This window comes from Zosterops lateralis (assembly GCF_965231275.1).
Source record: "Zosterops lateralis genome assembly, chromosome: 6".
In the NCBI taxonomy this organism is placed as follows: Eukaryota; Metazoa; Chordata; class Aves; order Passeriformes; family Zosteropidae; genus Zosterops; species Zosterops lateralis.
In genome coordinates, this window is record NC_139761.1 from 4,922,409 (window position 1) to 4,947,060 (window position 24,652).

Here is a 24,652-nt window from a genome sequence, read left to right on the forward strand (position 1 = left end):
AGCAGGATGTTAGGAGGGTGCAAAACCTCAAGGAAGTATTTCTTTACAGGATGGATCAGACAGGGATTGTGCTGCATCCTGTAACTGTAGGAGCCAAAGATTTTTTTAAGGGTTTACAGTAGATAGACACATTCATGGGTGACAGAACCACCTGTGGTGCTAACAGGGATTTGGGAGATGGCCTCATGTATTTGCTGCTCAGCAGCAGACAGATCTACAGTGCAAGACCCTGGGAAAGGCCCTTTGCGCATCCTTCCTTTCTTACTTGCTTCCCCAACACATCCACACTTCCCAAGGGATCCCTTATCCTCCCTCCACAGGGACAAATAAGCATCTCTGTGAGTTTGTCCTCCTGCCCTGATTTGATGTCACTCTTTAAAGCATCACCAATGACAGAACTCCTCCTGAACCCTCTCTGTGTCATTGCACAAAAAAGCTCCCTCTTTGCCAAGGGAGGCCCATGGTATTTCATCTTGCTCGAGGCAACAGATGAGAGAGTTTCCTCTTTTATGGGTTAGCTCAGATGTGGAGCCCACAGTGTTCCCTGGCAGATTATTAAAGCATTAACCATGCTCATTTAATAGCATTGAGATGCAGATAAGATGTAATGTATCATGTATTGTATTCCCCTCTCAGCATGGCTGAGAACATTTTTTTAATGTCAAGGGCAGGTGTTTTTGTGTGATACCCACTCAGTGGCATTTACGGTGATATTTGTTCCAGAACTGCAGTTCACATCGTGTCCTCTGTTTCGTTACACTCTGAGGTTAAACTGCATGTCTGGCACGTCATTTATTCAATTATTAAAACATCTTAATGAAGGTTAACAGCAGCAGAGTGCAGCAGGGCAGAGCCAGCACAGATAAATCCATTGGGCGCGACACTGGGAAAGGTGCCTGAGCAGCATCTCCCCAAGTGCACATGGGGTAGATTAAAAGTGCACAAAACTCTGCCAGAAACAGCTCTGAATACAATCCTTCTGGGAACCAGAGCTGCAGAAATGAAAAAAAAACAAAAGAGCTATGGTGGGTCTCCCTGCTGTCAGCTGCCAGGAACGCTGAGGTAAATGTGAGTTTTTGGGATTTCTGTCTCTCTTGCTGATCTTGGGTGAGCCCTTCTGAGCTTTGAAAGAGCAGCTCCAGGGGAGTATTTCTCTGAACATTTCTGCTTAGGTTTTCCAGAGCTTTAGGGGGATGCTGGGACTCTGTTCTGCCAAAGGGAAGCATTTTGGTGACAGTGCAGACAGAGAAATTGTCTCTGGAGCCTCTGAGGTGGAGAGGTGGCAGGGGCTGATCCCAGCACAGACTGTGTGATGTGCTAACCACCAGCCCAGGTGTCCTGTGGTGCCCATGGAGGAGCTCAGGGCTGCAGAAATGGTGTCCTGATCTCTTATCCATCCTGGGAAAAGGCTCCCTAAATTCCAGGCAAGTCCTGGGCTGCAGTCTTGCTCCAGCAGCTACTGGGGTAGTGTTCAAAGATTTTTGTTCCTTTTGCAAATGTGAGTTGAAGCCTAGGAAAATGTTAGAGGACTTTGTTGTCATTTTACGCAATATTGTTAAGGAATAAGTTGAATTTCCAAATAAATCTGGAGTCAGGAAAATTTCTGTAGCTGTCTCTGAGTTATCTACAGCTGATCTGCCACCTAAGCCTGATGTCAGCCTGAAGGGCTTGATGGATTTACTTCTACTTCACCAAAAAAAGAATGATACTTGTGATTCACATCAAATATCCGTGGCCATCCCAAAATGCTTAAATGACACTTTACTCCCCCACCCTTGGGTGAGAGCCATTGGATTCATGTGCAGAAAGCAAAGAGATGTGCATTGTGCTCAGCAATTTGTTGATGTGTTTACCAACTGCAGTGACATTTGTTGTTCAGTGGTACAAGGCTTAATTGAATTGTTGCCTTGTTAATTTTTTAATCAACTCATTATAATCTTTTAATGACTTTGGAGCAGTAGAGGTTTTCCAGACCAGGGTATATAGATAACCTGGGGCTTTGGGAGCCAGTTTGAATGATCTTCAGTAAATGAAGTCATTCCACTGTACACTGTAGTTTGCACAGAGATGGTTGTTTAAGATTTTACAGATGTCTTAGACATGAAGGCCAAAATCAGCAGCAAAGGTATTTCCTGTCTTCTTCCAGAGTTGTTCCTATGCCCTTTGCTCATTCCATTATATTTAATTATTTCATTCATTTCTCTTGAGATGAAATGATTTGTCCCAGAGTTCAAGTGCTCATAATGTGCTCATGCAGTTCAATAGCCACTCCCTGATACATTTCATGGCCCTGCAAGCATTACCTGCCAGTCCTCTGGTGGCCCTGTGACACCACCCCTCCCCTCTCCAGAGGTAATTAATCACTCACTGCCTCATTCTCCCCGCTTCATTCACACCCAGCAATGAGAGAGCCCAAAAAAATGCTCACATGAAGAGAAAACAGTCCCAAGCATGATGCTGGTATGGTTGGGAGGACACTGCTGTGCTCACTCCTTCCCTGCACATCTGCAGGTCAGTGGCTTTCCAATGAATATGTCACAGCTCAGATTGATGGAGAGGAAGACAGAGTCCTTCCCCAGAACTCACTCATCTTTCACTCTGCTCAGTCAGGTTTGGGAAACCATAAAATAGGCCTTTCAAGCATATAAAGATCACCAGGGTAGAACATTTACCCAGATTTAATGGGGAAGTAACATGAGTGTCGTTGATGCAAAGGAAAGCTCTCCATCACCCCACTTTAAGTCCCAAAGGCAATGCTCTGTGACACTTCAAACACATAAACAGTGCAGTGAGAATAAATATAATATATGGGCTTTGCCAATGCAAATGAAAAGCAATTATCCCAAATCGCAGTCTTAATTTATAAGCAGTCAGTATAATTTGAAAAACTGAAATCTGATGTTGCTAAATCAAATTCCTGTAATTCCACTGGGCATTAAGCACATAATAAGATTACACTGTGCACTGAGCATGTCCTTGTTAAATCTGCTGGCTACTGCATTTTTATTGCTCTCCTGGGGGTTTATTGAGTTTACACTTCCAGTAAAAGGTAATGTTTTCACAGTGTCTTTGGTGTGTTGGCCACACAAGTCTGTCTGCAGCAGGCAGAATTGTTAAGCCATATAATTTGCTTACATCCCTTAGTGGCTCAATTGGAAAAATAAAAAGGCAATTAAAAGACACCATGCAGTTGTATATAACCAAATTAAAAATAATAATAATGAATCTGCTGTGCTGTAATCAGTAGGGGAAGGAAGCCATGGATAATGGTGAAGGTCTAGCCATGAGACAGCTGAATTGATGAGCTCTCCTGCTTAGGCTTGGTTCTGAATGCCTGAATAGTGGTGCTAATATGATCTCTGCAATTTATATACAAAAGTGACCTTGAGACTAGCTGCTCTCCAAACAAGCAGGAAGAATAGGATTTCCTTGCAACAGGCTGTCTGTAGTCTTGGGAAATGGAGGAGAAGGCAGGGGACAAAGGGAGGACACCAAGCAACTTGGATATTGGCCAGTGAGTGTCCCTGTGAGCAGCATGATCTTTCCTAATGAAGACACAGAGATGAAATGTGCCATTTTAGAAGAGGGCAAAAAGCTAAGAAGGAACAAATTCCCTCCCAACAAATCAATGCAAGACAAAATGAATGCTACAGTGGCACCAAAGGGATTTGCACTCCTGTGAGCACTTAGCATGGACATCCTTGCAGGACCATCTCAGTGTCCACCTGCAGATGTGTTCTCCTGGTGTTTGATTCCTTCCTTCTCTCTTACAGGAGTTGGTTTAAACTTTTGGGTGTAGAAGTCTTCTTGAATCTGCTTATCATTAATCAGGATAATGCTGAATAAGCTTGATAGGTGCACTAATTTACATTTTAAATCTTTGCTGCTGTGTCTGGGACAATTTCAGCGTCAAATTGTGGTCTCAGATCTCTCCTAAGAAGTGACACTGTTTTATTCACTGGGACTTTATAGGGTTGTGTAATTATCCTGTAATATTTAAATCTCAGTTCTTTTGAAGGGTCATCCTTTGTTCCCCTAGTTAGCTCACCTTCCAGAACACTTTTACAGTCAAGGTTCCAAGAACACCTGAATTTTGTCAGAAAAGAACAGCCCAAGTGAGCATTCCTCTCTGGGACTAAAGACAATTGTGCTAAGCAGGATTTGTGATGGCAGCATGAGAACAGTGCACCCTGTGATCACTTAGAGAGCCCCAAACTTCTGCTTAGGACCAGGCCTGAACTGGAAGACAGACTTTCACAGAATCACAGAATCATGGAATGGTTTGGGAGGAAAGGGATTGTCAGGACTATCTGTTTCCAACCCCTCTACCCTGAGCATGGATACCTTCCACTAGATCAGCTTGCTCCAAGACCCATCCAACCTGGTCTGGAATACTTCCATGCCAGACATTTCTCTGGCATGGTCCTGCAGTTTCCAGCAGCTGACTCTTGGGGAAAAAAAAAAAAAATAAAAAGGGGAAAAAAAAGAGCTGGTTATTTATATAGGATTCCCGATCTGTATACAAAACTTTCCTGGACTGACTTTTTCCTTCATCACTCCTTGTTTTCTGCAGATACAGCATTATAGAGCCAAGCACTGTGAGGTCAGTCTCACCTCTGGGGTGTCCTGCTGCTCACACCAGTTTGTTTGGAAAAAGTGATGGAGGGTCACTCCTCATGCAGTGAGTGCTGCAGCTCTCTGCAGGGACTCATTTTGCTCTGCCTTTAATGATTTGAAACTTGGAGGGGTTTCATATGTCTAAACCCTCATGTCCTCCAGCCAGTCACCAGCTATTCCTGAAATCTGAATGTCAAGGCCAAGGTTTGTGTCAAACCTGCCTGGGCAATTCTGGAAGTTTCTCTTTGAAATGGTTTCTTACAGGCAGATACACCAAGACTTTGACTGAATTCTTCCATTATTTGAGATTTATTGCTGGCAGTGGACAAGTTCCTTTGGGAAAGCCTTAACATGAGGTGACAGTAATTCACCAGGAGTTTGGCATGGTTTTACCCGAGGGAACTGTAAACCAGCAAGCCTTCCCATGACATAAATATCACAGAGGTCACAGAGCAATTAGGATTAGGGTTACAAATGTGTTTGTCAGTGTCAGGACAATTATGTCCTCTAGCTTTGTTAGATGGGCATCTTGAGACACCTACTTTGGAAAACTTACTGGGAAAAGGAAAAGCTTGAATCATAAACCTCCCCAGTGCTGTGTGTGCCCCTTAAATGTGGAAAACATACTGGCACTGCCAGGAAGGACTGGAACTGGATTTTCACTCTTTTTTTTTTTCCACCACAAAGACCAGGAGGGAGTGAGAAGAAACTCAACACACACAAAAAGGAGGTGCACCTTCCCATCTAAGGCCAGTGCTTGTGGGACAACCACAGTGCCTTGATCAGCTGTGGATACAGGTGCCAAAAAATTGATGAGGACTCCAGCAATCACTAAAGAAGTTCATGCAAGAGAGATGCACAGAAACCACCTCTGTCTTGGGAAACCCTTGTGCTAAAAAGGGCTGGAAACTGGAGAAATATCCAGTAACTGCTTCCCTGAGGTCAGACTCTTCCACACCCCTCTCCTCTCGAGTTAGGCTGATCTGTGTTCTGATGGCTGTGGCCATGTTGGTTTGTTGTGCTGCAACCTTCCACATTTGGGCTTTGGGGGCATAAAATAGCCCTTGTGGTGCCCTCCCTTCCTCCCCTTCCCCCTGACATCTGATGTGTGGGGTTGGAACCATGCCACCCTCTGACTTTGTGCATGGCACATCTTGCATGAGGAAAGCAGAAGCAAGGTGTGTGCTCAGAGAAAATTATCCTAGAGGGAAGGCAGTTTTTATTTATGACCTCAGTTCATCACATCAGCAATAACTCACTTGATTCCTGCTCAGGGGTGGTGCTTTTCCTCTGAAAGGATGAGATGTAGCTTTTCATGAGGACCACACTTGTGTCTCTTTTCCAGAGAGGAAAGATGAGGATTTTGTATGTTTTTTTTCCATGCTGTAATCGATTTATTGCTTTATGGGATTCAGAGCTCCCCAGGAAAGTGTCATGGATTGTGTCATGGTGCACACTGCTTGCATGGAGACCTTTGATTCAGCTGGCAGACATTAAAGAAGACAAAGTAAGTTTAGCCAAAATGCTCAGTAATGACTGCATGTGTGCAGCTGCAAGAAGAGCAGTGGTAATTGAGCCAAGAGTGGGAATTATTGGCAGCAGGGTCTGCATTCATGTGTGATTTATATTTTTTCCCCTGATTTATAATTCCTTTACCAGCTGTGCAAGGTCCCTGCTATGTCCCCACCTAAGTGTTGTCCACCCTGCTGCCTTCCCAGGGCTCTTCAGACCCACAGCTGAGCATGACCTGCTCTTGACATTGGCTTCCACTGCCTGGGAGTCAGGGAGGTGCTCTTGAGTTTCCTCCAGCCATAAACATTTGGGGTGATGTAGTGGAGTAAGAACTTCCCCTGTATACCTTACCCCAGGTCTGGAGGAGCTGGAAACAGGCTAGGAGCTCAGGAACTGGGGCTGGAGCCAGAAAAACCAGAGCCATCAAGGGAATGTTGTTTCAAGCTTCAAATCCAACTTGTACAACCCAGCCAGTAAATTCCCATCTCAAGGCTTGACAAAATTATCCTGACAAGACAGATTTTGTCCTCATTATATGTTTTCTTCCTCCTCTCATCATCAGTGGGGCTGAGAGATTATTGACAGCACAAGTATCCATCACATGCTGGTTTAACATCTTCACCTTCTCCTGCTGAATGCAGGGTTCAGTTTGTGCTCAGGGCAGCTGGCATGGAAAAGGTTAAAGCTGTTGAGGACACAGTGCTTTGCAGCTTGAGTCATTTTTACAAAACCTTCAAGAGCCAACTGGTGGGCAGAGAGAGAAGGAAACATTAATATAAATACATCTCTGGGTTAATGGATGATGCAGTCTCCTCTCCACTTGCTGAGGTAACTTGACATGATTCCAGGAGCAGACTGAGCTGAAGAATCAGATCCTTGAGTATTCTTAGTCTTAAAGTGGGTTTTTCCTGTGTTTCTATAAGCAACTTAATGACTGAGGTAATGTTCAGCTCCAGCCAGGACTGACAGGCCATTCTTGGTCCCATATTTTGGGTGTCCAGTGGGTGCAGCAGTCAAAAATATTGCCACAGGATGGAGATAGACCACGAGTCCCAGCAGTGCTGGTAGCTGCTCCCACTGGCCTGCAGAGCCTTAATCTGTAGGATAAAAGGGAGAAAAAGAAGGATGCTTTCTCTGGCTTGTTAAAACAAAAGGTTTCTGCTGGGCAAAGATGTCAAAACTCCTGGCCTTAGAGCAGAGAGGAGGCCAAGAGAGCACAGCAAACTGGAAGTTTGAGACAAAGTACCTGCTTGTAATGAGCTGTTTTTCCAAAGAGTTGTTCTGCAGACTGGCTGGAGTCTGAACACACCTCCTCCCACCCCAGCACAGACCACGAGTCTCTGCTGGGGCTGATTTAGCTCAGAGTTCTGGAGTTAAACACAATTGTGTCCTTGGAGAGATGAAATCCTGGTCCTGTTGGCCCTGAAGCCAAAGCTCCTTTTTCACATTTCATACAATTATAGAACCATTGAGGCTGGAAAAGACCTTTAAAAACATAGAGCCCAACCATTGACCAGGTCCACCACTAAACCATGCCCCCAAGTGCCACATCCATGTGTCTTTTGAGGACATCCAGGGATGGTGATCCCACCACTTCCCTGGGTAACCTGTTCCAATGCCTGATCACCATTTCCATTATTAAATTTTTCCCAATATCCAGTCTAAACCTCCCCTGGCACAACTTGAAGCTGTTTCCTCTTGTCCTGTCCCTGGTTACTTGGGGGAAGCGACCGACCTCCACCTGGCTGCCACCTCCTTTCAGAGACTTGTAGAGCTCTGCCCCACCCTCCCAGGGACAGGGACAAGAGGTGGTGGCCAGGTTGGTGTAATTTGCTGCTGGGGACTGCTGAGGAGGCAGGACTCCACCTTCAGATGTGTGGTTTGGAGAGCATGGGAATACCAAGACCTCAGAAAAAGATGCCATCACAAGCTACCACTGGAAAGGATGGCTTTTCGCTCAAAGGCAGGACCTCAGCAGGGATTTACAGGGCTCTGAGGAAGCCCTGGGGTAATTCCTGAGTTTTGCTGGCCTGGCAGCTTTGAGTGCAGCTGGACTTGGGCTGTGCTTTGCTGGGAGATGGCACAGCAGAAGCCACACTTTGTTTTCAGCGTTTTCTGCTTCTGTCTCTGCTCCTGCAAACAGCAGAGCTGCCTCTCACACCAAGCTCTGGTGCTCAGGAAGGTGTGATTTCTGTTTTTTCTGTTCTGTGTGATTTCTGTGATTTCAGGAAGTTGTGAATTTTATGCTGTAAGACTTCCCTTTCTTCTCTGCCTCGCGATGGCAAATGGATTCTTGCAAATATAGCACAGGTTTATTTTAAAGGTTGGATCAGCAAAGTGCACGAGTGCATTGTACAAAAAAAAAAAAAAAAAAAAAAAGAGAAACAGATCCCAACTGTACTATTCATTTGCCTTACAAGACATAAGGCTTTTTTACACTATTTTTAAAAATTCTTGTGAGTCTGTCTATGCCTTACAAATTATAAAATCTGGAGCCTGCTGTTGCTAGATTAGGTCTGAGTTAGAGGCAGAGAGAGGATGCTGCTTTTACAGTGATCCCGGGAGTCCTGTGTAGCCCCACCTCAGTACCAGGAGGGTAGAATCCCCCACAGATGGATGCATCTCCTGAAAACCTCTTGCACAGCTCTTTCTGGATACTTTCCTTGCCTTCTTCAGAGGTGTTGGGTTCTTTTCCTCTCCCTGGGGAAGTTCTACCCCAGCAGGAACACACCCTGTCAAGCCTTTGCCTTTAAACCCTGGTGAATGTTTTTCAGGCCAATACATCCGGTTTGAATTTGAGGTTTTGTCCAGGCCCTCCTGTGTTCCACTGCCACTAAGTGTGGTAGTGTGGTGGTGAGGAGGAGGAGGAGGAGGAGGAGGAGGAGGAGGAGGAGAAGGTCTGGTGTATCGATCACCAGTGCTCTAAATACCTGCTGGGGGAAGGATGTGCCCCTCAGCATCAGGTGTTGTGGGCTGTGTCTCTGTTGCTTGGGCCCAGCTGCATCCCAGTGCTTCTCTTTGGTAATGAGGAAAGTTTTTCCCTTTGTTTGCAGAGCTCTTGAATTTGCACAGGAACCCTCCCAGGCCCAACATCTGCAGCTTTGGTTGCTGGCCTGGAGGTAGGACTTGACAGAGGATCCTGAAGCTGCCCCTCTTCTTTTGAGCCTTATAACTCAGAGTGACATGTGCAAAGATCTCCATACACAGGAGGAAGACTACATGGAATCACTAAGATTGCAAAAGATTTCTAAGATCATCAATTTAAACAATTAACACAACATTTTGGGCTGGAAGAGATCTTAAAGATCATCTAGTTCCCATCCCTCCTTCTACTAAACATGGTTGTTCAGAGCCCCTTCCAGTCTGGCCTTGAATTCTTCCAGGAATCCACATCCACACCTTCTCTGGACAACTTGTGTCTCACTACTCTCATAGTAAAAATAACTTCTTCCTTATATCTAATATAAATTGACTCTCTCTTAGATTAAACCCATTACCTTTTGTCCTATTGCAGCAGGATGTTGCTGAGTTTGGATTCTGCATTGGAGACACCAGAGGTACCAAACACCTTCTGCAGTTTCTCTGCCAAGAACAGCAGCCAAATTCATCCTCTGCTCTTTTGCAATCTTTGCAAGACATACACCTCCAGCTGCCATTGCTTTCAAAGACTTTGGATCACTCATTCCAGGTGGGATATGAATTTTTTTGAACCATGTGGCAGCACAAATACTTCTGCAAAGTGGAAGTGGAATTTCATGCAGGCTTAGCCATGTACCTCAAGATCCAGCCTCCTGGTGCCATAGGGGACTGATCCACAGGATCCAACACTGGCTGAATCAAAGTGCTAGAGCTGAGGGAGAACTTGTAAGGGGGACAGTGACACACCTGTATTTTTCCTGTAGAAATCTCTGTTGATGGCAGTTTGGAAAAACAGGTATCTGCTGGGAAGGGATGAACCAGAGGTGCATCAGGGATAAGGGACAATCAGGACTAGCCAGATAGGATGCTCCTTGCAGTCTCCCAAGTGTATGATGAGCTCCCCACATCCCTAAAGATCAATTGTTCCCCACTTCCCACACATCAAACCCCAGAATGTCCTGCTCTGCAGAGGAATTAACCACCATGCATGTACAAAATGTGTACAAAATGATCCTGTTTTCTCAGCAGGATGGCCCACTGCTTCCTGGCTGGGCTCTAACACCAGAGCTGCTGCTGTGCTGTTCAACCAGCTGCTATTGATTTTTATTTCATGCACACTGATAGAGATGGTGCAGGTGGGAAATTGTGAGAGGAGACATAAATAATAAACTAAGGAAAGCCTTAGCAGTGGGGTGAGCGAAAAGCAGTCTGGCATTTACTGGAAAGCAGAGTTTAGCGGGTAATTTTTCAACACAAAGACAGTTCTGCTATAGAAAATGTTGGGCCTGCTTTAGCTGTTAGTTATGCAAGTGGAATTTGGAATCAGTCCTGGGCCAGTGCAGAGAGTGGGGACAGAGTCAGCCCCACTGCTTTCCTTGTGTCTTTTCCCACGTGGCAGCGACAGCACGAGTCAGGAATGGTCTGCTGCCCCTGCCAAGTACCTGGGCTAACAGTGGCTCTGCTGATCAATTAGTAATTCTAATCAACTTGGCAAATAGGGTTTTTTAATCAAGATTTTCCTTTTGGGGAATGAACTAAGTTGTCTTTCTCGCTCACTGTTCAGGTAGATTTACTGAGTGTGGGATGGCTTGAAGGGAAAGGAGGCCCAACTGAGGGTTTTTGCAATATGAGTTTTTAATATAAGGTGAAAGTCTTGCCAGCTGCCCTGGACCAAAATTATAAGCTCCTTCTCTCCTGTTCAGCACCTTTTATTCAGGAGATACTGTACAATGCTGTGTAAGAGTGAACCCATGAGCCAGAGGACAGGGAGGAAAATGGGACATGTCATTTCTGAGATGGGTGAATCCAGCTTGTCCCTCTGTGCATGGTCTGGGTCTTGTTTGTGGTGCTCACCAGAGCTGGGACCCACCTGAAGAGCAACAAGCTGTAGGTGAGACCTTTGGTGTCCTCAAGAGGATCCATTTGGGATCAAGAGAGCACTCACAGCTGCATCACACTGGGAACAAATAACCCACAATTTCCAGTTATCCACTGATTCACTTTGGTGAGGAACAGAAAAGGAAGAGGTATGTCTAGAGCTAAGCAAGCTGTGGAGAGTGAGGAAACACCTGAAAACCACTTGGAGAAGAGTGTTAGAAAACTCAGAGTGAACAGGAGGAGAACTGGGACGGGAAATTCCTCTCCCTTCTGGTGCCTTTGGAGGAGGTTGTTTTATAACCAGCTCAGTTTCACCCACCTCCCTGTGCACACCCAAGGATCTCTCTCTCCATTGTCACAGAGGATGCAGCTCTGGGAGAGGCTACCCACACTTCCCTGGCCAAGGCATCAGGAATCTCCCTTCCCCTCCCAAATTGTTTTTGCAGCAAGGAGCATTTATCAGTCAATTTGCCCGTGGTGCAGATGTCTGTCTGGAGCTGTAATGACATTTACTAAAGGGGACTAGAAATTATCACTGGGGGACTGCAAATAATGAAGCCAATGCCTTTTATTGACACACGTGGAAGCTGTTTAATTTGGGATGTTGGCTGTCAGAAAATAGAGCTCTTTTGTGGCAGCAAGGCAATATTGTGCCTAATTTCAAGGTTCGTGCTTGCTTTTAGAAAGGAGTTATTTTCAGCTTTTAGGTTTGGAGTTTCTTCACAGCAATAACCTATCAATTCAACACACATCTAAGTATCTGATCTGCCTTTGCCTGAAAACTTTGATGATTTCTGCCAAGGATTTCTTGCCATGAAAGGACATGAGAATTTTCTCCTTTTTTCCCCTCCAAATGCAGCTGCAAGCCAAGCCCTCAAGCCTGGGCCCTTGGGTGCCTTTCTGGCCCCAGCTTCTGATTCAGACATTCTGCTTCCCATTTATGATAGGCAACTTGGTTTTCTTTGAATTTTCTTTGTGTTTAAAAGAGGCAAGCTCCTGGCTACCTTGTTGTAGGGTCAGTCAAGTGGACAAAGACGTCTCAAAGTGAAGATGAGCATTGTAGGTTTAAAGACTAAGAAAACATCTCCTGTTAGGAGAGAATCCAGGTGCACATGTCCTAAACTAATCTGGTTCTGTAGATCTCACACAAGGGACTGTGGAGTGCCCAGCACCTGAAAAACTGGGTGATGAACTTGGATGGTGCAACAGCCAAGGCTTGCACAGGTCAGCTTTGCTCCTGACTGCAGCTCCCACCAAGGCTGAGAGCTTGGTGCCACTTTGCATCCACATCTTCCCATTGGGACCTGTGAAAAAACTGGTTATTTTTGCATGTGTAATATAGAGGGGAGGGAGGACAGGGGTACAATGATTGTTTTGCAAGGGGGATCTTTGCTGTCTGGGCTGCTCAGAGTCACCTCTGGGATTAAAGCCCTCACAAGTGGCTCCAGTAAAAATCTCCTCTCCCAAAGACGTGTGTGCATTAGGGCTTATCTCAGTGCTTCATTAAGGAATAGGACCAGGGGCCACCTCAGGGGTCACCAAATCCTGTCTCCTGCCATTGCAGGTAGACATGTTGTTAATCCCTTTATTATTGTACCAGGGCAGAAGTGAACGTCAACAGGGACTTGAGCTCGTGTAGATTGGAACTGGCACTGGGAAAGGCCCATGGTCCCTTTCCATGACATCTGCCAGGGTTCTATCCATCTCAGGACACATCTCCTGGGATGCTGAAGCCCCAGAGGAGGCAGCCTGGCTTGTTAATTTTAAGTGTGCTTGATACGCTGTAGTTTGCAAAGCTATCATCATGAAAGGGGCTCAGCAGCGTGTAATCAGTGCTCAGCCTTACAAAGGGACTTCTGTTATGCTCAGGCTTCTCCAAAGGCCAGTTATAATCTACATTATTTATGTGGAAAAGTATTATTAGCCGAGTTTCCTTTATTTTCTTTCTTTTTCCAATTTTTAAATTTTTTTTTCATGGAAGGATTTTAAGGGAGTGCTTTGTAAGGAGTCCCAGAGGCTCTGGGACTTTCTGTTTCCTGGTGGGACTAGATTTTTTTATTTATTTACCTTTTTTTTTTTTTTTTAAACTGAATATTTCAAATACCAGGAAGGGATATAATGTTAAAGCCAAGCCAGTCAATGTGTAATTGTGGCACCAGTCTAGCCGGTGTGAAAAACCGTATTTTCTGTGTTATTATGAGAGCCTGGGAAATTTAAGAGTTTGCCTTTTAACAGTCTCCCTAAGAACATGGGCACACATTAATGACTGGAATAGGCAATTAAATGCAAAAATGGCTGACACCCTCAATGGCACAGGGTGGGGTTTGTAATGAATTAGACCTAGAAATAGATATTGGCAAAAAGCACCTCTGGAATTACTACAAAAAAAAAAGAAAAAAGAAAAAAGAAAGAAGAGCTTGCAGCTCAATCAGGCACTGCAGAAATCTCAATCACTGTGACAGCTCTGCCTCTGCCTTGAGTTTGTGGAGCAAAGAGGTTTCAGTGAGAGTCCCCTGCTCATGACAGCCTGGGCAGGAGTTCTCCTGCCTGGTGGCCATTTGTCCTGGCAGCTGTTGCAGAAAAAGAGATGGAAAATGGGCTGAATTGTAGGGTTTGGAGTTAATTTGGAGCAGACCAAGGGCTGATCTGCCTGGACCCAGCAAACCCTTGCAGCTGTTTTTGCACTGACACCAAATTACCTGCAAATGCTGTTTTATGGAAGTGAGAACTCAGGGAACCAGGGAAGAAAATTTTCTTTCTGTCACAGAAAGAAAATATCCACTTAGAGTCTGCTCTGGACAGCGCTGCACTCAATGCATAAGTGCATTAACTCATTAGTGCGTTGTTTGGCATTTGGAATTTGACATTTGGAATAAATGCTGGTGAAGAATTGGGCATTGGATTTGCCAGGGTTCCAAAGCAACCCTGTCACTGCAGGATGAGGTGCTTTGCATCTCGAGGTGCAACCCACACCCTCTTGAGATGGGCCTTGAACCAGATCCAGGCTGGTTCTGGTCAGGGCTTGGACTGGAATATCCTCGTGGGTCCCTTCCAGCTCAGGATATTCCATGATTTTATGAACCAGTGTGTCCTGGGGCCATTCTTTCCCACCCTGGCATGCAGCACAATTTCTCTCTGCTGTGATTTTTTATCCTTCATTCCCTGCAAATATTTACAGCACCGATTCCAAATTAGCCTTTCTGCCTTTTGTAATGCATAAGGACGAACCTCTCATTGAATATTCAGAATATTAAGGAGAAAAAAAAAAAAAAAGCCAAAAAGCCACGTCCAGCATTTGCTGTAAATATGTATAAATGCTTATTGGATCTTACCCAGTAGCACCTGTTTCTTCTGATGAGGCCTGAGATATGGGAGAAAAAATGCAAACAGGAGCCTTTCTAAATGAAATGGCAAATTCAGCTGGTGTGATGTGGGGAATACTAATGAGCACCCGCCATCGGGCACCGCGCAATGACCTTGCTCAGGGATGCTCAGGGACAAATAGATGGCTCTGATTAAACTCCAGCCACCTCACCTCTCTGGGGACCCCCAGATTAAAGAGCAGAGACTCCCCTGAAATCATCTCACGCCCCGCAGCCCCTTCCAGTCATTGTCACAGTGTGCCGGGTGATGCCTCCCATTAATAAAAATACCAGATTGGCACTCTGCTCCCTCCCGCAGCCTCAAGCTGGTCAATTATCCTGCTTTAATTACCCCCTTAAACATGTTTTTATTTTTTATTTTTTTTATATAGGCGTGGGCTTTGCTGTGTTCGTGCCTTAACAAAGTGATGAAGTGATGCAGTGATAAATGAACTCATCCTGCTCGAGGTGGGGATGGGACATGACAAGTGAAGGGCTGTGCAGGTGGGGATTTGGGGAAGTTTAGTGCATTGCTGCACTTCAGGGACGCAGCTTTTCCTTTTTTTTCTTCCTTTCCCCATGGATTGTCTTTGTCTCTCCTTTTGGTTTTGCAGCAATTTTGATGTTTTAGCGTAAGTTTGTCTTTTATTATATGGTTGAATATGAAAATGCTGTGAAAGTGTCTTTGTTCAGCGGGTTAATTTTCTCGCTGATGATTAAAAGGAGACAATCATTTAAGACAGCAGAATAAAAAAATCGCACTTTGGGATTTTCACTAGACCAAGAAATAGAGTGGAGGGATTTTAATAAGGGGTTGTCTAATTTGGATTTCTTTCTTTCTAAGCAGAACATGGAAACTGCTTTCCATTATGTAAAATCAATAATACCATTTTAAAATCCCATTTTCATATTTAATAGTTTGCTTCACGCTGATGCCGGATCTTTCTGCCATTCCATCACTGGCCCCAAAATCCAATGCAGGGGTATTTTCTGCAGTGACCTTCTGTGTAAAACCAGATATTAAGCAATGGCCACTCTTGCTCTGTACTGAGGAGAATAAAAAGTTGAAGAGCAGAGGAGATGTTGGCATGACAGAGGTGGGGTCTGAGTCTTATGTGGACTTGGAGCTTCTGTAAAATGACTGGTCCAGGGAGGGAATTCCTCCCCATGTGCCACCAGCAGATCCCTCTGTGCAACATCCCCAGCCCAGGAGTCACCACTGGAGCTGACACAGCCTGAGGGACTCCTGCTCATACCCTGAAGCCCCTCCACGTTGTTGCTGGTCACTTTTTAATTCTAGCCAATGTTCAGTCTAGGAATTTTAGTGCATATAGAGAATAACTCTCAAAACCTGATTTGTTGGGGCCAAAAGATCAAAAAGCTTAGTGTAATATATTACAAATTTTTGTAAATTTTTTTATTATTATTTCTGGCCACCTTCTCTACACTTGTGAATGCAGCTGAATCCTGTTTCTATTGTAGCGAATTTATAAGTTCTGGGATTTTTTTCCTCCAGAGTGTAGAGAGCCAAAAGATCTGGGAAAAAAAAAAAAGATATTTACTATGCTTCGAGTGACTGAGACTCCTGCTCATGATGGTGAACTACTGTAAGAGCAGACATAAAACAGGTATGGAGCATCCTGGATGGTCCTGTGGGTCAGACCAAGGAAATTTTGGGGCAGGACTTTGCAGAAGCCTTTCTTCTCCAGGAGCAACCACAGTTCCACAGTCCCTACTTGGCCTGGAGGTGTCCTCAGCTCCTGGTGACAGCCTGGAGCCCTCCAGCTCTGATCAGTCCTGCAGCTCCTTCCATGCACAGCTGGAAACCCTCTTAGAAAACTTGTTAAATTAAGTGAAAGCCAGGCTACCCTGGAGCAAAGAGAGCTCCCTCAGAAACAACATTTGATTTGCAACCCCTCCCTCCCATGAGTGCTGCTCAAAGCAGCCCTGTGTTATAGAGGTAAGGATGTGGCTGAGCAGCTATTGAAAATATGTAAAGCTGCAGAAAATAAATGGGCTGGACCTGCAATAACTCTCAGTGCTGCCTCTGGCCTCTTGAAACAGCCATTTCATCACCGCCCTGCCGGGTGTCTCCTCACATTTAGAGACAGAAGGTTTTCACCCCAGCCTCTCACTGCACACAGGGAGAGGCTGGGCTGGAAAAGGAGCCCTGGGCGGGCAGGATGTGAAATGCAGAGGGCCTGGGGTGAAAGTCAAGGGTGTGAAATGGGAGGAAAAGTTGTTTTTCAAGCAAACCTCTCCTTGCAGGGACGGGCAGGGTGTTCAAGCTGGGACAGCCTGTCCCATGCCCATCACAGCTCTGTCCCAGCCTGTATAGGGATCCTTTTGGTCCTGGTGACTTGTCTCTGCCTGGCTTCACAAAACCACCTCCTTCCACCTCTTGCTCTCCCCACTAGGATTTAGGAAGTTCAGGTTTTCCCTTCCAGCTTCCCTCCTCCCCTCCCTTTTGCTCTCTGCAGCGTTTCCATATGTTCATCTCCAGGATCTCAGCTCAGCTTGGCCCACAGGCAGAGGAGTTTCCCATCATGCATGGTGGCTCTCAAACAATGATGTGTAGAGAAAACAACCCTCCAGGCTCTGTCCTCCCTGCTCAGGGGGCTCTGGAGGGGGCAGAGGCTGAACAGTCCCCATGCTCCTGGCCAACCTGCTCTTGACCACAAAAAGTGAGGCAAATCCCATGACAGAGCATGGTTCTGGCTTTGAGAAGGCACTAGTTTCTGTAGAATAATGCTGTCTCCAGCTGGGTGGTGGAAAATAATCTTGTCTGACAGAATGTGCCACCCCACATGTGTGGCCTGTGGTGGTTTTGTTCCTACTGAGCAAGGGAAGAGAGCAGAAGAGTCATTGCCTGGAAAACTGGAAAAGTCCACATGGCAGGACCTGGGTAGGGAACTGTGGAATTGCCATTTGCCTCCACTCTCCCATAGACACCCCAGCAATGCCCCAAACTCCTGGAGGATGTGTATGAGGTGGGGAGATTGGCCTTGGTGGCTCTATCTGGTTCAGGACACAAAGCCCAGCTCTGGCTGCACCTCAGTGGCCTTTCCTTGCAGGAGGAACACTCTTACCCAAAGCCACAGAGTCATAAATTCAGAGGGATTTCTAGCACCTCCCAAAATGCCAATACAAAGCCCATCACCTTTCCCTGCTGCTGTGCTGTCATGTACATCACAGCCTCTGTTCAGTCCCCCAGCACACCCCAGGAGCCCCTCTCCTCCCAGTGACAGCACCAGCCTTGTCTGCACACATCTGCATCAATCCAAATGCTCACATTGTGTCAGTCATGCCTAAATCCTCTGAGAGCTCTCCTTGCCTCTCTCAAACATCACAAATGTAAAACCTCCTCCAGCTTCCTCACAGAAAATCCCTGCACAGGCAACAAGGCAAAGCTGTGTGGCAAAAGTCTTTCCAGCCCAGTGGTGATTTTGTGCAGGACAGGAAAAAATTCCATCACCAGTTGAAGTCGTCAAAGTTATGGATCCCAGTGGGTGCAGAAAGGATCTCTTACCTGGGGTGGGGTCAGGTCCCACTTGCAGGTGTAGCAGCTTGTACTGTGCTGGGTGAAAAGAACACTGAGCTGTAAAAAAAGCACACTTTGATTTACCTTCAGCCATAGCCAGCAGCACATGCCTGGGGAAAAGCAGCAGGACAAAACTTGCATGTAGTGATAATTCTCTGATAGACTCCTCCACTGTGCTGCAATGCAGACAGTTCACAGGTCAAAATGGGTGTAAGACCCAGAGGGGCTTTTTTCCATATAAATGTGGTTCAAAATTGCTAAAGCAAAGGAAACTTCCAGCTGTGTCTGTGCCCCAGAGTGGGGAGCACCACATTTAAAGCCACGAAGTGTGATGGAGCAACTCTTGGGGGTTTCTTTGTTTGGTTTTTTTTTGTTTTATTTTGTTTTGTTTTTTAGATCTGTGGCCATTTGTTGCTGCTGTTTTTATCTGCCACTGATAATTTCACAGGCTGACCCTCAGATTTTGCAATAGGTGTGGTACTGAGGGGTACCTCCTCACTCACTTCCTTTGGGTCATTTATCATCTTCGGTTTCTCTACTTTTTTTTCCTTTTCTGGGGTGTTTCAATCTCCTGGTGCTGAGCAGCTCTGTACCCCTGGAAGTGGGGCACCCTCCTCTGTGCCATATCTGGTTCATCTTGCTGAGATGGTGAAAGGCAAAGAAACACAAGGTGGAGGCCAGTCATAGCCAAGGATTTCTGGCTTATTCTCCATTCCTGATGGAACATTTCATAGCTCCCCATGTCCGAGGTTACCAACCTTAATGCTGATGTGTCACAGAACCAGAGAATCAGAGAAAGGTTTGGGTTGGAATGGACCTTTAAGACCATCTCATTCCACCTCTTGCCATGGGCAGGGACACCTTCCACTATCCCAGGTTGCTCCAACCTGGCCTGGAACACTGCCAGGGATGAGGCATCCACACTTTTCCCACTGTGGGAAAAATGTCACTGTGAAGTCCCTGGAGCACTGGGTTAACTGCCTGAAAAGTCAACAGAGTGCACTGTCCAAAGGCTTTTGCAGAAAATTGGTTGAAGATGTAGACAAATGGACAATACTGTAGCTAATAGGAGGTTATGTTGGCTCCTGTAGAACTAACTGAAAATGTTGCCAGCTGGATACAAGAAAGGAAAAGTAATACTGAATAATTTATTTTTAAATAAAACACACATATGTTGCAAAGTGACTGGATTAAAGCTTCTGGGACTTGGGGAATTTTGTGGAATGCGTGTGAAATTCAAAATGTGTACTGTGCTGAGTTGAAGATTAGGCTGTTCCCAACTTTGATATTTTCTGGCTTTCCCTCACCTGCCTTCCAATGGCCCTGGGCAGTTTAAGCTGCGTTATCAGATGTGTGCTGGACATGTCTGATGAATGCCAAGATCTCACAGTTTGAGCAGACAGCTACTGCTCTGATCTGAATTGCTGCAGACTTTGAACAGGCTGTGTTTAAGCTGAAAGTGGGTGGTCTGAGTTGTCTGCAGACAGTCTAACTTGAGAGGGATCTTATTCCTGGAGCATATCTAACGCCATATATCAAAAGTTACTTTGATTCTTATCAATATTCTGGAGGCAAAACTTCAAAATATGCCATTAAAACAAAGAGGCATGACTGATCTTTTTAAGAACTCTTGTGAATTTATTGTTCTCCTAAAGTCAAATAACCCAGGAACAGAAAATATATTTTCTGAGTAGAAATGTAGGTTAAAGCAACTTCCTCTGTTTAAATAAAAAAACGAAAAAAAAAAAAACAAAAAAAAAAAACAAAAAAAAAAAAAAAAAAAAAAAAAAAAACAAAAAAAAAAAAAAAAAAAAACAAACTTTGGAAAACTATTTTTTCAGACCTTCCCGACGTTGCTCTGGCTGCACTAAAGAGTCTCCTTAAAGCTGTTCTCACAGCACAGCTAAAAATGACCTCCAGCAAGAGACAATTTCTTCAGCAAACAGCCAGCAAAAGCTCTATTAAAGAAAGTCTCCTCATTCCTCAAATGACACACAACCTAAATAATGGGCTTGTGCCGTCCCTGTGTCTTGATGATGAACACTCTGAGCCCAAGGGGATTTTCCAGAAGAGAGGAGGGCATGGATGGTCAGAGGGTAGATATGCAGCTATGTAAATACACAAAGATTGCTGTTATTTCATGCTCATTTATATTTTATGCTCATTTATATTAGCTGAAGATAATATAACTTCCTGCCCCACCTACATCAGAGATACAGGCTGTGTTTGTGCTGCTCTGTAACTTGAAAGTCTCTGTGATTAAGAGGAGTTTGATTGTACAAGAAAGGGCAAAGAAAGGGAAAACTATGCTGGGAGTTCTGCACTCTCCTTAACTTTTACTTCTTTTGCTTGGGTCAAATGAATATATTATTTAAATTTGGAGATGTCTTGATGAAAATTCAAGAGTCATTAGGTTAAAGACACTATTATCTAAACTTTTTGTTTGTTTATCTTCTTTTTGGAAGGAGCAGTATAATTGATGATGGTAGAGACAATCCCTACAACTTCTTCCAGAATTCTCCACTAGTGTTTCAAAAACCCAGGGCACAGACCAGACATCCACATTCCCTTTCTGAATCAGTCCTAAAATACTGGTGGGCCAACGATTCCACAAGTGCTTTGGAGAGCAACCAGCAGTATCCCTGGTTTCAGCTGTATCAGTTGGAATTTCCATGTGCATGAGAGAGGGCAAAATGTGATTTAATTCACTTTTCAACCCCGTGTGTGCTCCTAAGACACAATGCTTAAATGATTTTAAGCAGTCTTGTGTTGGAGACAGGCTTCTTATAAAAAAGAAAAACAACTCTCATTGTGTAATTACTCATAACAAAGCATAATGTAATTTTGCAAACAGCCAGAGCTTTGTTTTTTTCCAATTTCACATTAATTTTATTGGCCCTAAATCCAGGGCTGTTTTTGAGTTTGGGCTTTAACCAGGAGTAGAGTATTTCCTGTAAAAGTGCTGGCATTGTGTTTCCTCCTCCATAGTTTTGCTGTGCAGGAGCTTAGATTTAGTAGATTTATATAAGCTGAACACACTTTCCTAGTGACACTTTTTTTTTCCTTTTTTTTTTTCTGGTGATTATGTTTCCTAGAGGGTGCAGGCTTGTCTCTTTGGTTTACACTGTTTTCTACCAGTGGGGAAAACATATACATCTGTGTCAGTCAACTTATACAAAGAACAGCTGTTTTAGCCCCTGTGGAGATATTTTCCCCTTGGAGAGGATTGTTTGGTCTTGTCTTCACTGATAAATTTTTAATTTTTTTTTTTTTCCCAGCCCCAGGGGAACAAGTGCTTGTCCAATATCCTGAGGTAAAAACACAAACAAGGCAGTAAAACTGAAGCACCCTGTGAGATAAATTTGCAGAGGTCAACTTCAAGTGAGATCACAGCACTGACCTTGGTGAGTTTACCCACAGTAAAACCCAAGTCCTCTGTCTGGGCTGTGTTGTTTACCTGAAGAGAGCTGCTGGCCATTAGTCACCTTCCAGGGAAAAAAAATAGAACTGTTTTTCACTGGTGAAGAAAAGTCTTTGGAGAGCTGACAAAAAGTTTGGTTGTATTGTCAGAATTTAAAATAAAGTGGAGATCCTGTTGCCTTTAACTCCTGAGAGCAGCTCCAGCAGGGAGACACTTGGGACAACCTGTGCTGGCTGAGCAATTCCTCTCTGGCCAAATTTGCTGTTTCCCTGCTCACCTTCACCACACTGCCTCAGGCAAATTCTCAGATGGAGCTGGATCTCACGGAATCACAGAACATCCCAAGCTGGAAGGAACCCACAAAGATCCCTGAGTCCAGCTCCTGGATCTGCACCAAGAGTCTCACCATGTCCCTAAGAGTGTTACCCAAATTCTTCTTGAACTCAGGCAGGCTGGAGGCTGTGACCACGAAAGCTTGAGGGCTTTACATCCCCTGACCCACTTTTGAATTTTCCTTCATCCAGAAACATAAATCTGATAATCACAGAAGGGTTGAGGTTGAAGGTTCCTTAAAACCCACCCAGCTCCAATCCCCAGACATGGGCAGATACACCTTCCACTAGACCTGCTTGTCTCATGGAACACTTCCAGGGATAATCCTATCAAAATGACTCAGTCTGGAGGGTGCTGTCTTGGTAGGAAAATTATAGAGGAGGTAGAATATGACATTTGGACACCCAAAGGTCCTTTGGGCTTTGGGGAAGAGCTGCAAGACTTGGCCAGGCTTCACCTGTGTCAAACTCACACAGCCTCCTCCACAAACAAAGTGGAGAACAGACACATCCATTCTTTTTCCTGGCCTTGGTGCTGGTAAAAGTGGCACTGTCAATGATTTGTATTATTTTAAGCAGTGTCATTTTAAAACCATGTGTGCATGGCATTCCACTGCTGTGGTTTGATTCCAGAGGGATGGGATGGGATGGGATGGGATGGGATGGGATGGGATGGGATGGGATGGGATGGGATGGGGGACCATCATTGAGATGCTGAGAGAGCTGTTGGCACATCTGCAAGTGCTGGATGTGGTGCTTGGAGAGAGGATGGAAAGCAAGTGCCAAAGTATAACACTGTAAACTACAAACCAGAGCAGAGACAGGACAGAAACCAACTGCAAAGGTCTTTAGGGACTGGTGATGTTTCCTCTCACTGCCTAAAGAGGGCTCCTGCTGGTCTGTGCAAACAGCCCCAGTGCATCAATGGGGTCCTCAGGCATCTGGGGAAAGGTGGGGTCCAGAAAGGAGACCAGTCCTCTGCAAATGGGGTTAAACAAGCCCAAACTGCATTTTCACGTATCCTCAGTGGGACTGCAGCTCCACACCCAGGAATTGGAAACTGGGCTGAACCCCAAGATATCTGTCTGTGACAAAAGGAAGACAAGCTCTTAGCCACAGAAAAACTCTCTTCTTCCTGGCTCATCACCCTGCCAGCATAAAAATCAAGAAGTGCTTAGCTGTTGGGGTTTGTAAGGCTAGTATTTCAAGCCTGAGGAAATGCTTATTCCTGAAAAAAAAATTCAAAAATGAAGTTTTGAAATAATGACCTTTTTTCAAATTATATCATTTGTTTCCTATAAACCTGGCCTGGAAAGATTAAGTGTTCCCCAAGGGAGCAGAGTATTTGAGATGGTCCTGACCTCTCTCCGTGTGTAATGTGTGTTGTCAGAAGGGCTTTCACCAGGTGTTGTTTGTTTAAACAGATTTCTGGTGACGGCATGGCTACACATGACCTTTAGGGACCGGGTTGATAAGGAAGGAGTAATTAAAACAAACCCCTGAAAGCAGATACAGAGACCCATCAGGAAGCCAGGGATGCAGATGAAAGACTGTTGGCCCCATAGCTCTAAAAAAAAAAAGCCCAGAGAAGAGTCCTGTGGGTTTTAAGATGGCTGGAAGAGGATAGAATTTCTGGGCAAAGAGATTTTGAGTGAGTCTTGGGGTTACAGCAGCATGTTTTCAATAAAAATACAACTGTATCAATGGACCTTCCTGTGCTTACAGTATCATTGTCTTGACAGAAACAAACCCAACGAGCTCAAATACGATGAGATCAGAAAGGGTTGCAGTGATTTATTGATGGTTTTGAGGTGGGGAGGTTCAACAGGTGGGAAACTGGAAGAGGGCAGGCACGGGATCACTTGGGAAATCTGTGTCAGAGAGCTGCTCTTGGATGTCTTAAACTCCAAGTGAAGATCCTCATTGCCAGAACATCCTTTTGCTCTGCAAGGGGTCTCAAGTCCCTGTTCCTTCTGTACCAGGGCTGCTGCAGGAACCAAACAGTTCAGCTTCATCTGTTCCTTATCCCACTTTATTTATTTGTTTCACATGGTTTGCTGGTTCAGTAACTGAATCATCCTAGAGGTCTCTCTGAGCACTTGATTCAGAACTTTCCCCTCCCAGGCACCATTCCTCACCTACTCACAAGCTCAGGGTGCTAACCCCCCCCTGCCTTACCCCTGCTGTGAATTTAGTGTGCTTTGGGCCTGTGAAAAGATTTTGCATTAAAGCCTAGGGCATTAACTGATGAAAAATGACTCAGAAACCACTTTAGGTCATAATTCTTTTCCCCACTGTGTCCTGACTGGGTGGGAGATTAGGGTGAGGTGATCTTCCAGCCATCCAGGTGCTAATGGGAACTGATAGAGACATTTCTCCTCTTCCAGGGGTGCTTGGTTGGGTTTCCCTCCTTTTTGTGCAGGTGATGAGTTTCTCTTTGTTAACTGAGAAACAAATCAGTGGGAGCGTTATCTGGGAGGCATCTACCTCACTTTCAAATGTGGTTAAAATTGGCCAGCTGGTTCAAAAGTTTGAGGGTGGAGAGGAACCAACAGGCTTTATCCTCATATAAACCTTGTTTCCTGAGGTAAAAATGGCTCCTACTCCTCCTGCACAAATTCACCTCCTCTTGCTGGGTACCAGGCAGCTAATTGCTTGTGGTTAATAATGAACTCATCTGCTCACAGCTTGCCCTGACTAAGTCAAAGGGAATCCTCCTTCACTCTCCAACTCTTTTTATTGCCACCACCCACCACCCAAACCTGCTCTGCCTTCCAGGGTCTTGCAGGTTTGAGATCTACTTTGATCCCAAGCTCAGTTCTGTGAAGAGTAACCCTCTCCACCTGGGATG

The 24,652-nt window shown here is 45.0% G+C and overlaps 1 long non-coding RNA gene across 4 annotated transcripts in view; it reads left to right on the forward strand.

The window, feature by feature from the left end:
• Positions 1 to 851: 851 nt before the first annotated feature.
• Positions 852 to 24,652, forward strand: part of LOC310911134 — a 29,512-nt gene continuing 5,711 nt past the window's right edge. For 2 of the 4 annotated variants that reach the window (XR_014590451.1, XR_014590452.1), the window contains exons 1-3: positions 852 to 1,072; positions 9,644 to 9,817; positions 21,327 to 21,452. This is a non-coding gene — a long non-coding RNA (uncharacterized lncRNA). Of the gene's footprint in view, positions 1,073 to 9,643; positions 9,818 to 14,899; positions 15,012 to 21,326; positions 21,453 to 24,652 lie in introns of all 4 variants that reach the window. The other 2 variants (XR_014590449.1, XR_014590450.1) reach the window with 2 other exon arrangements.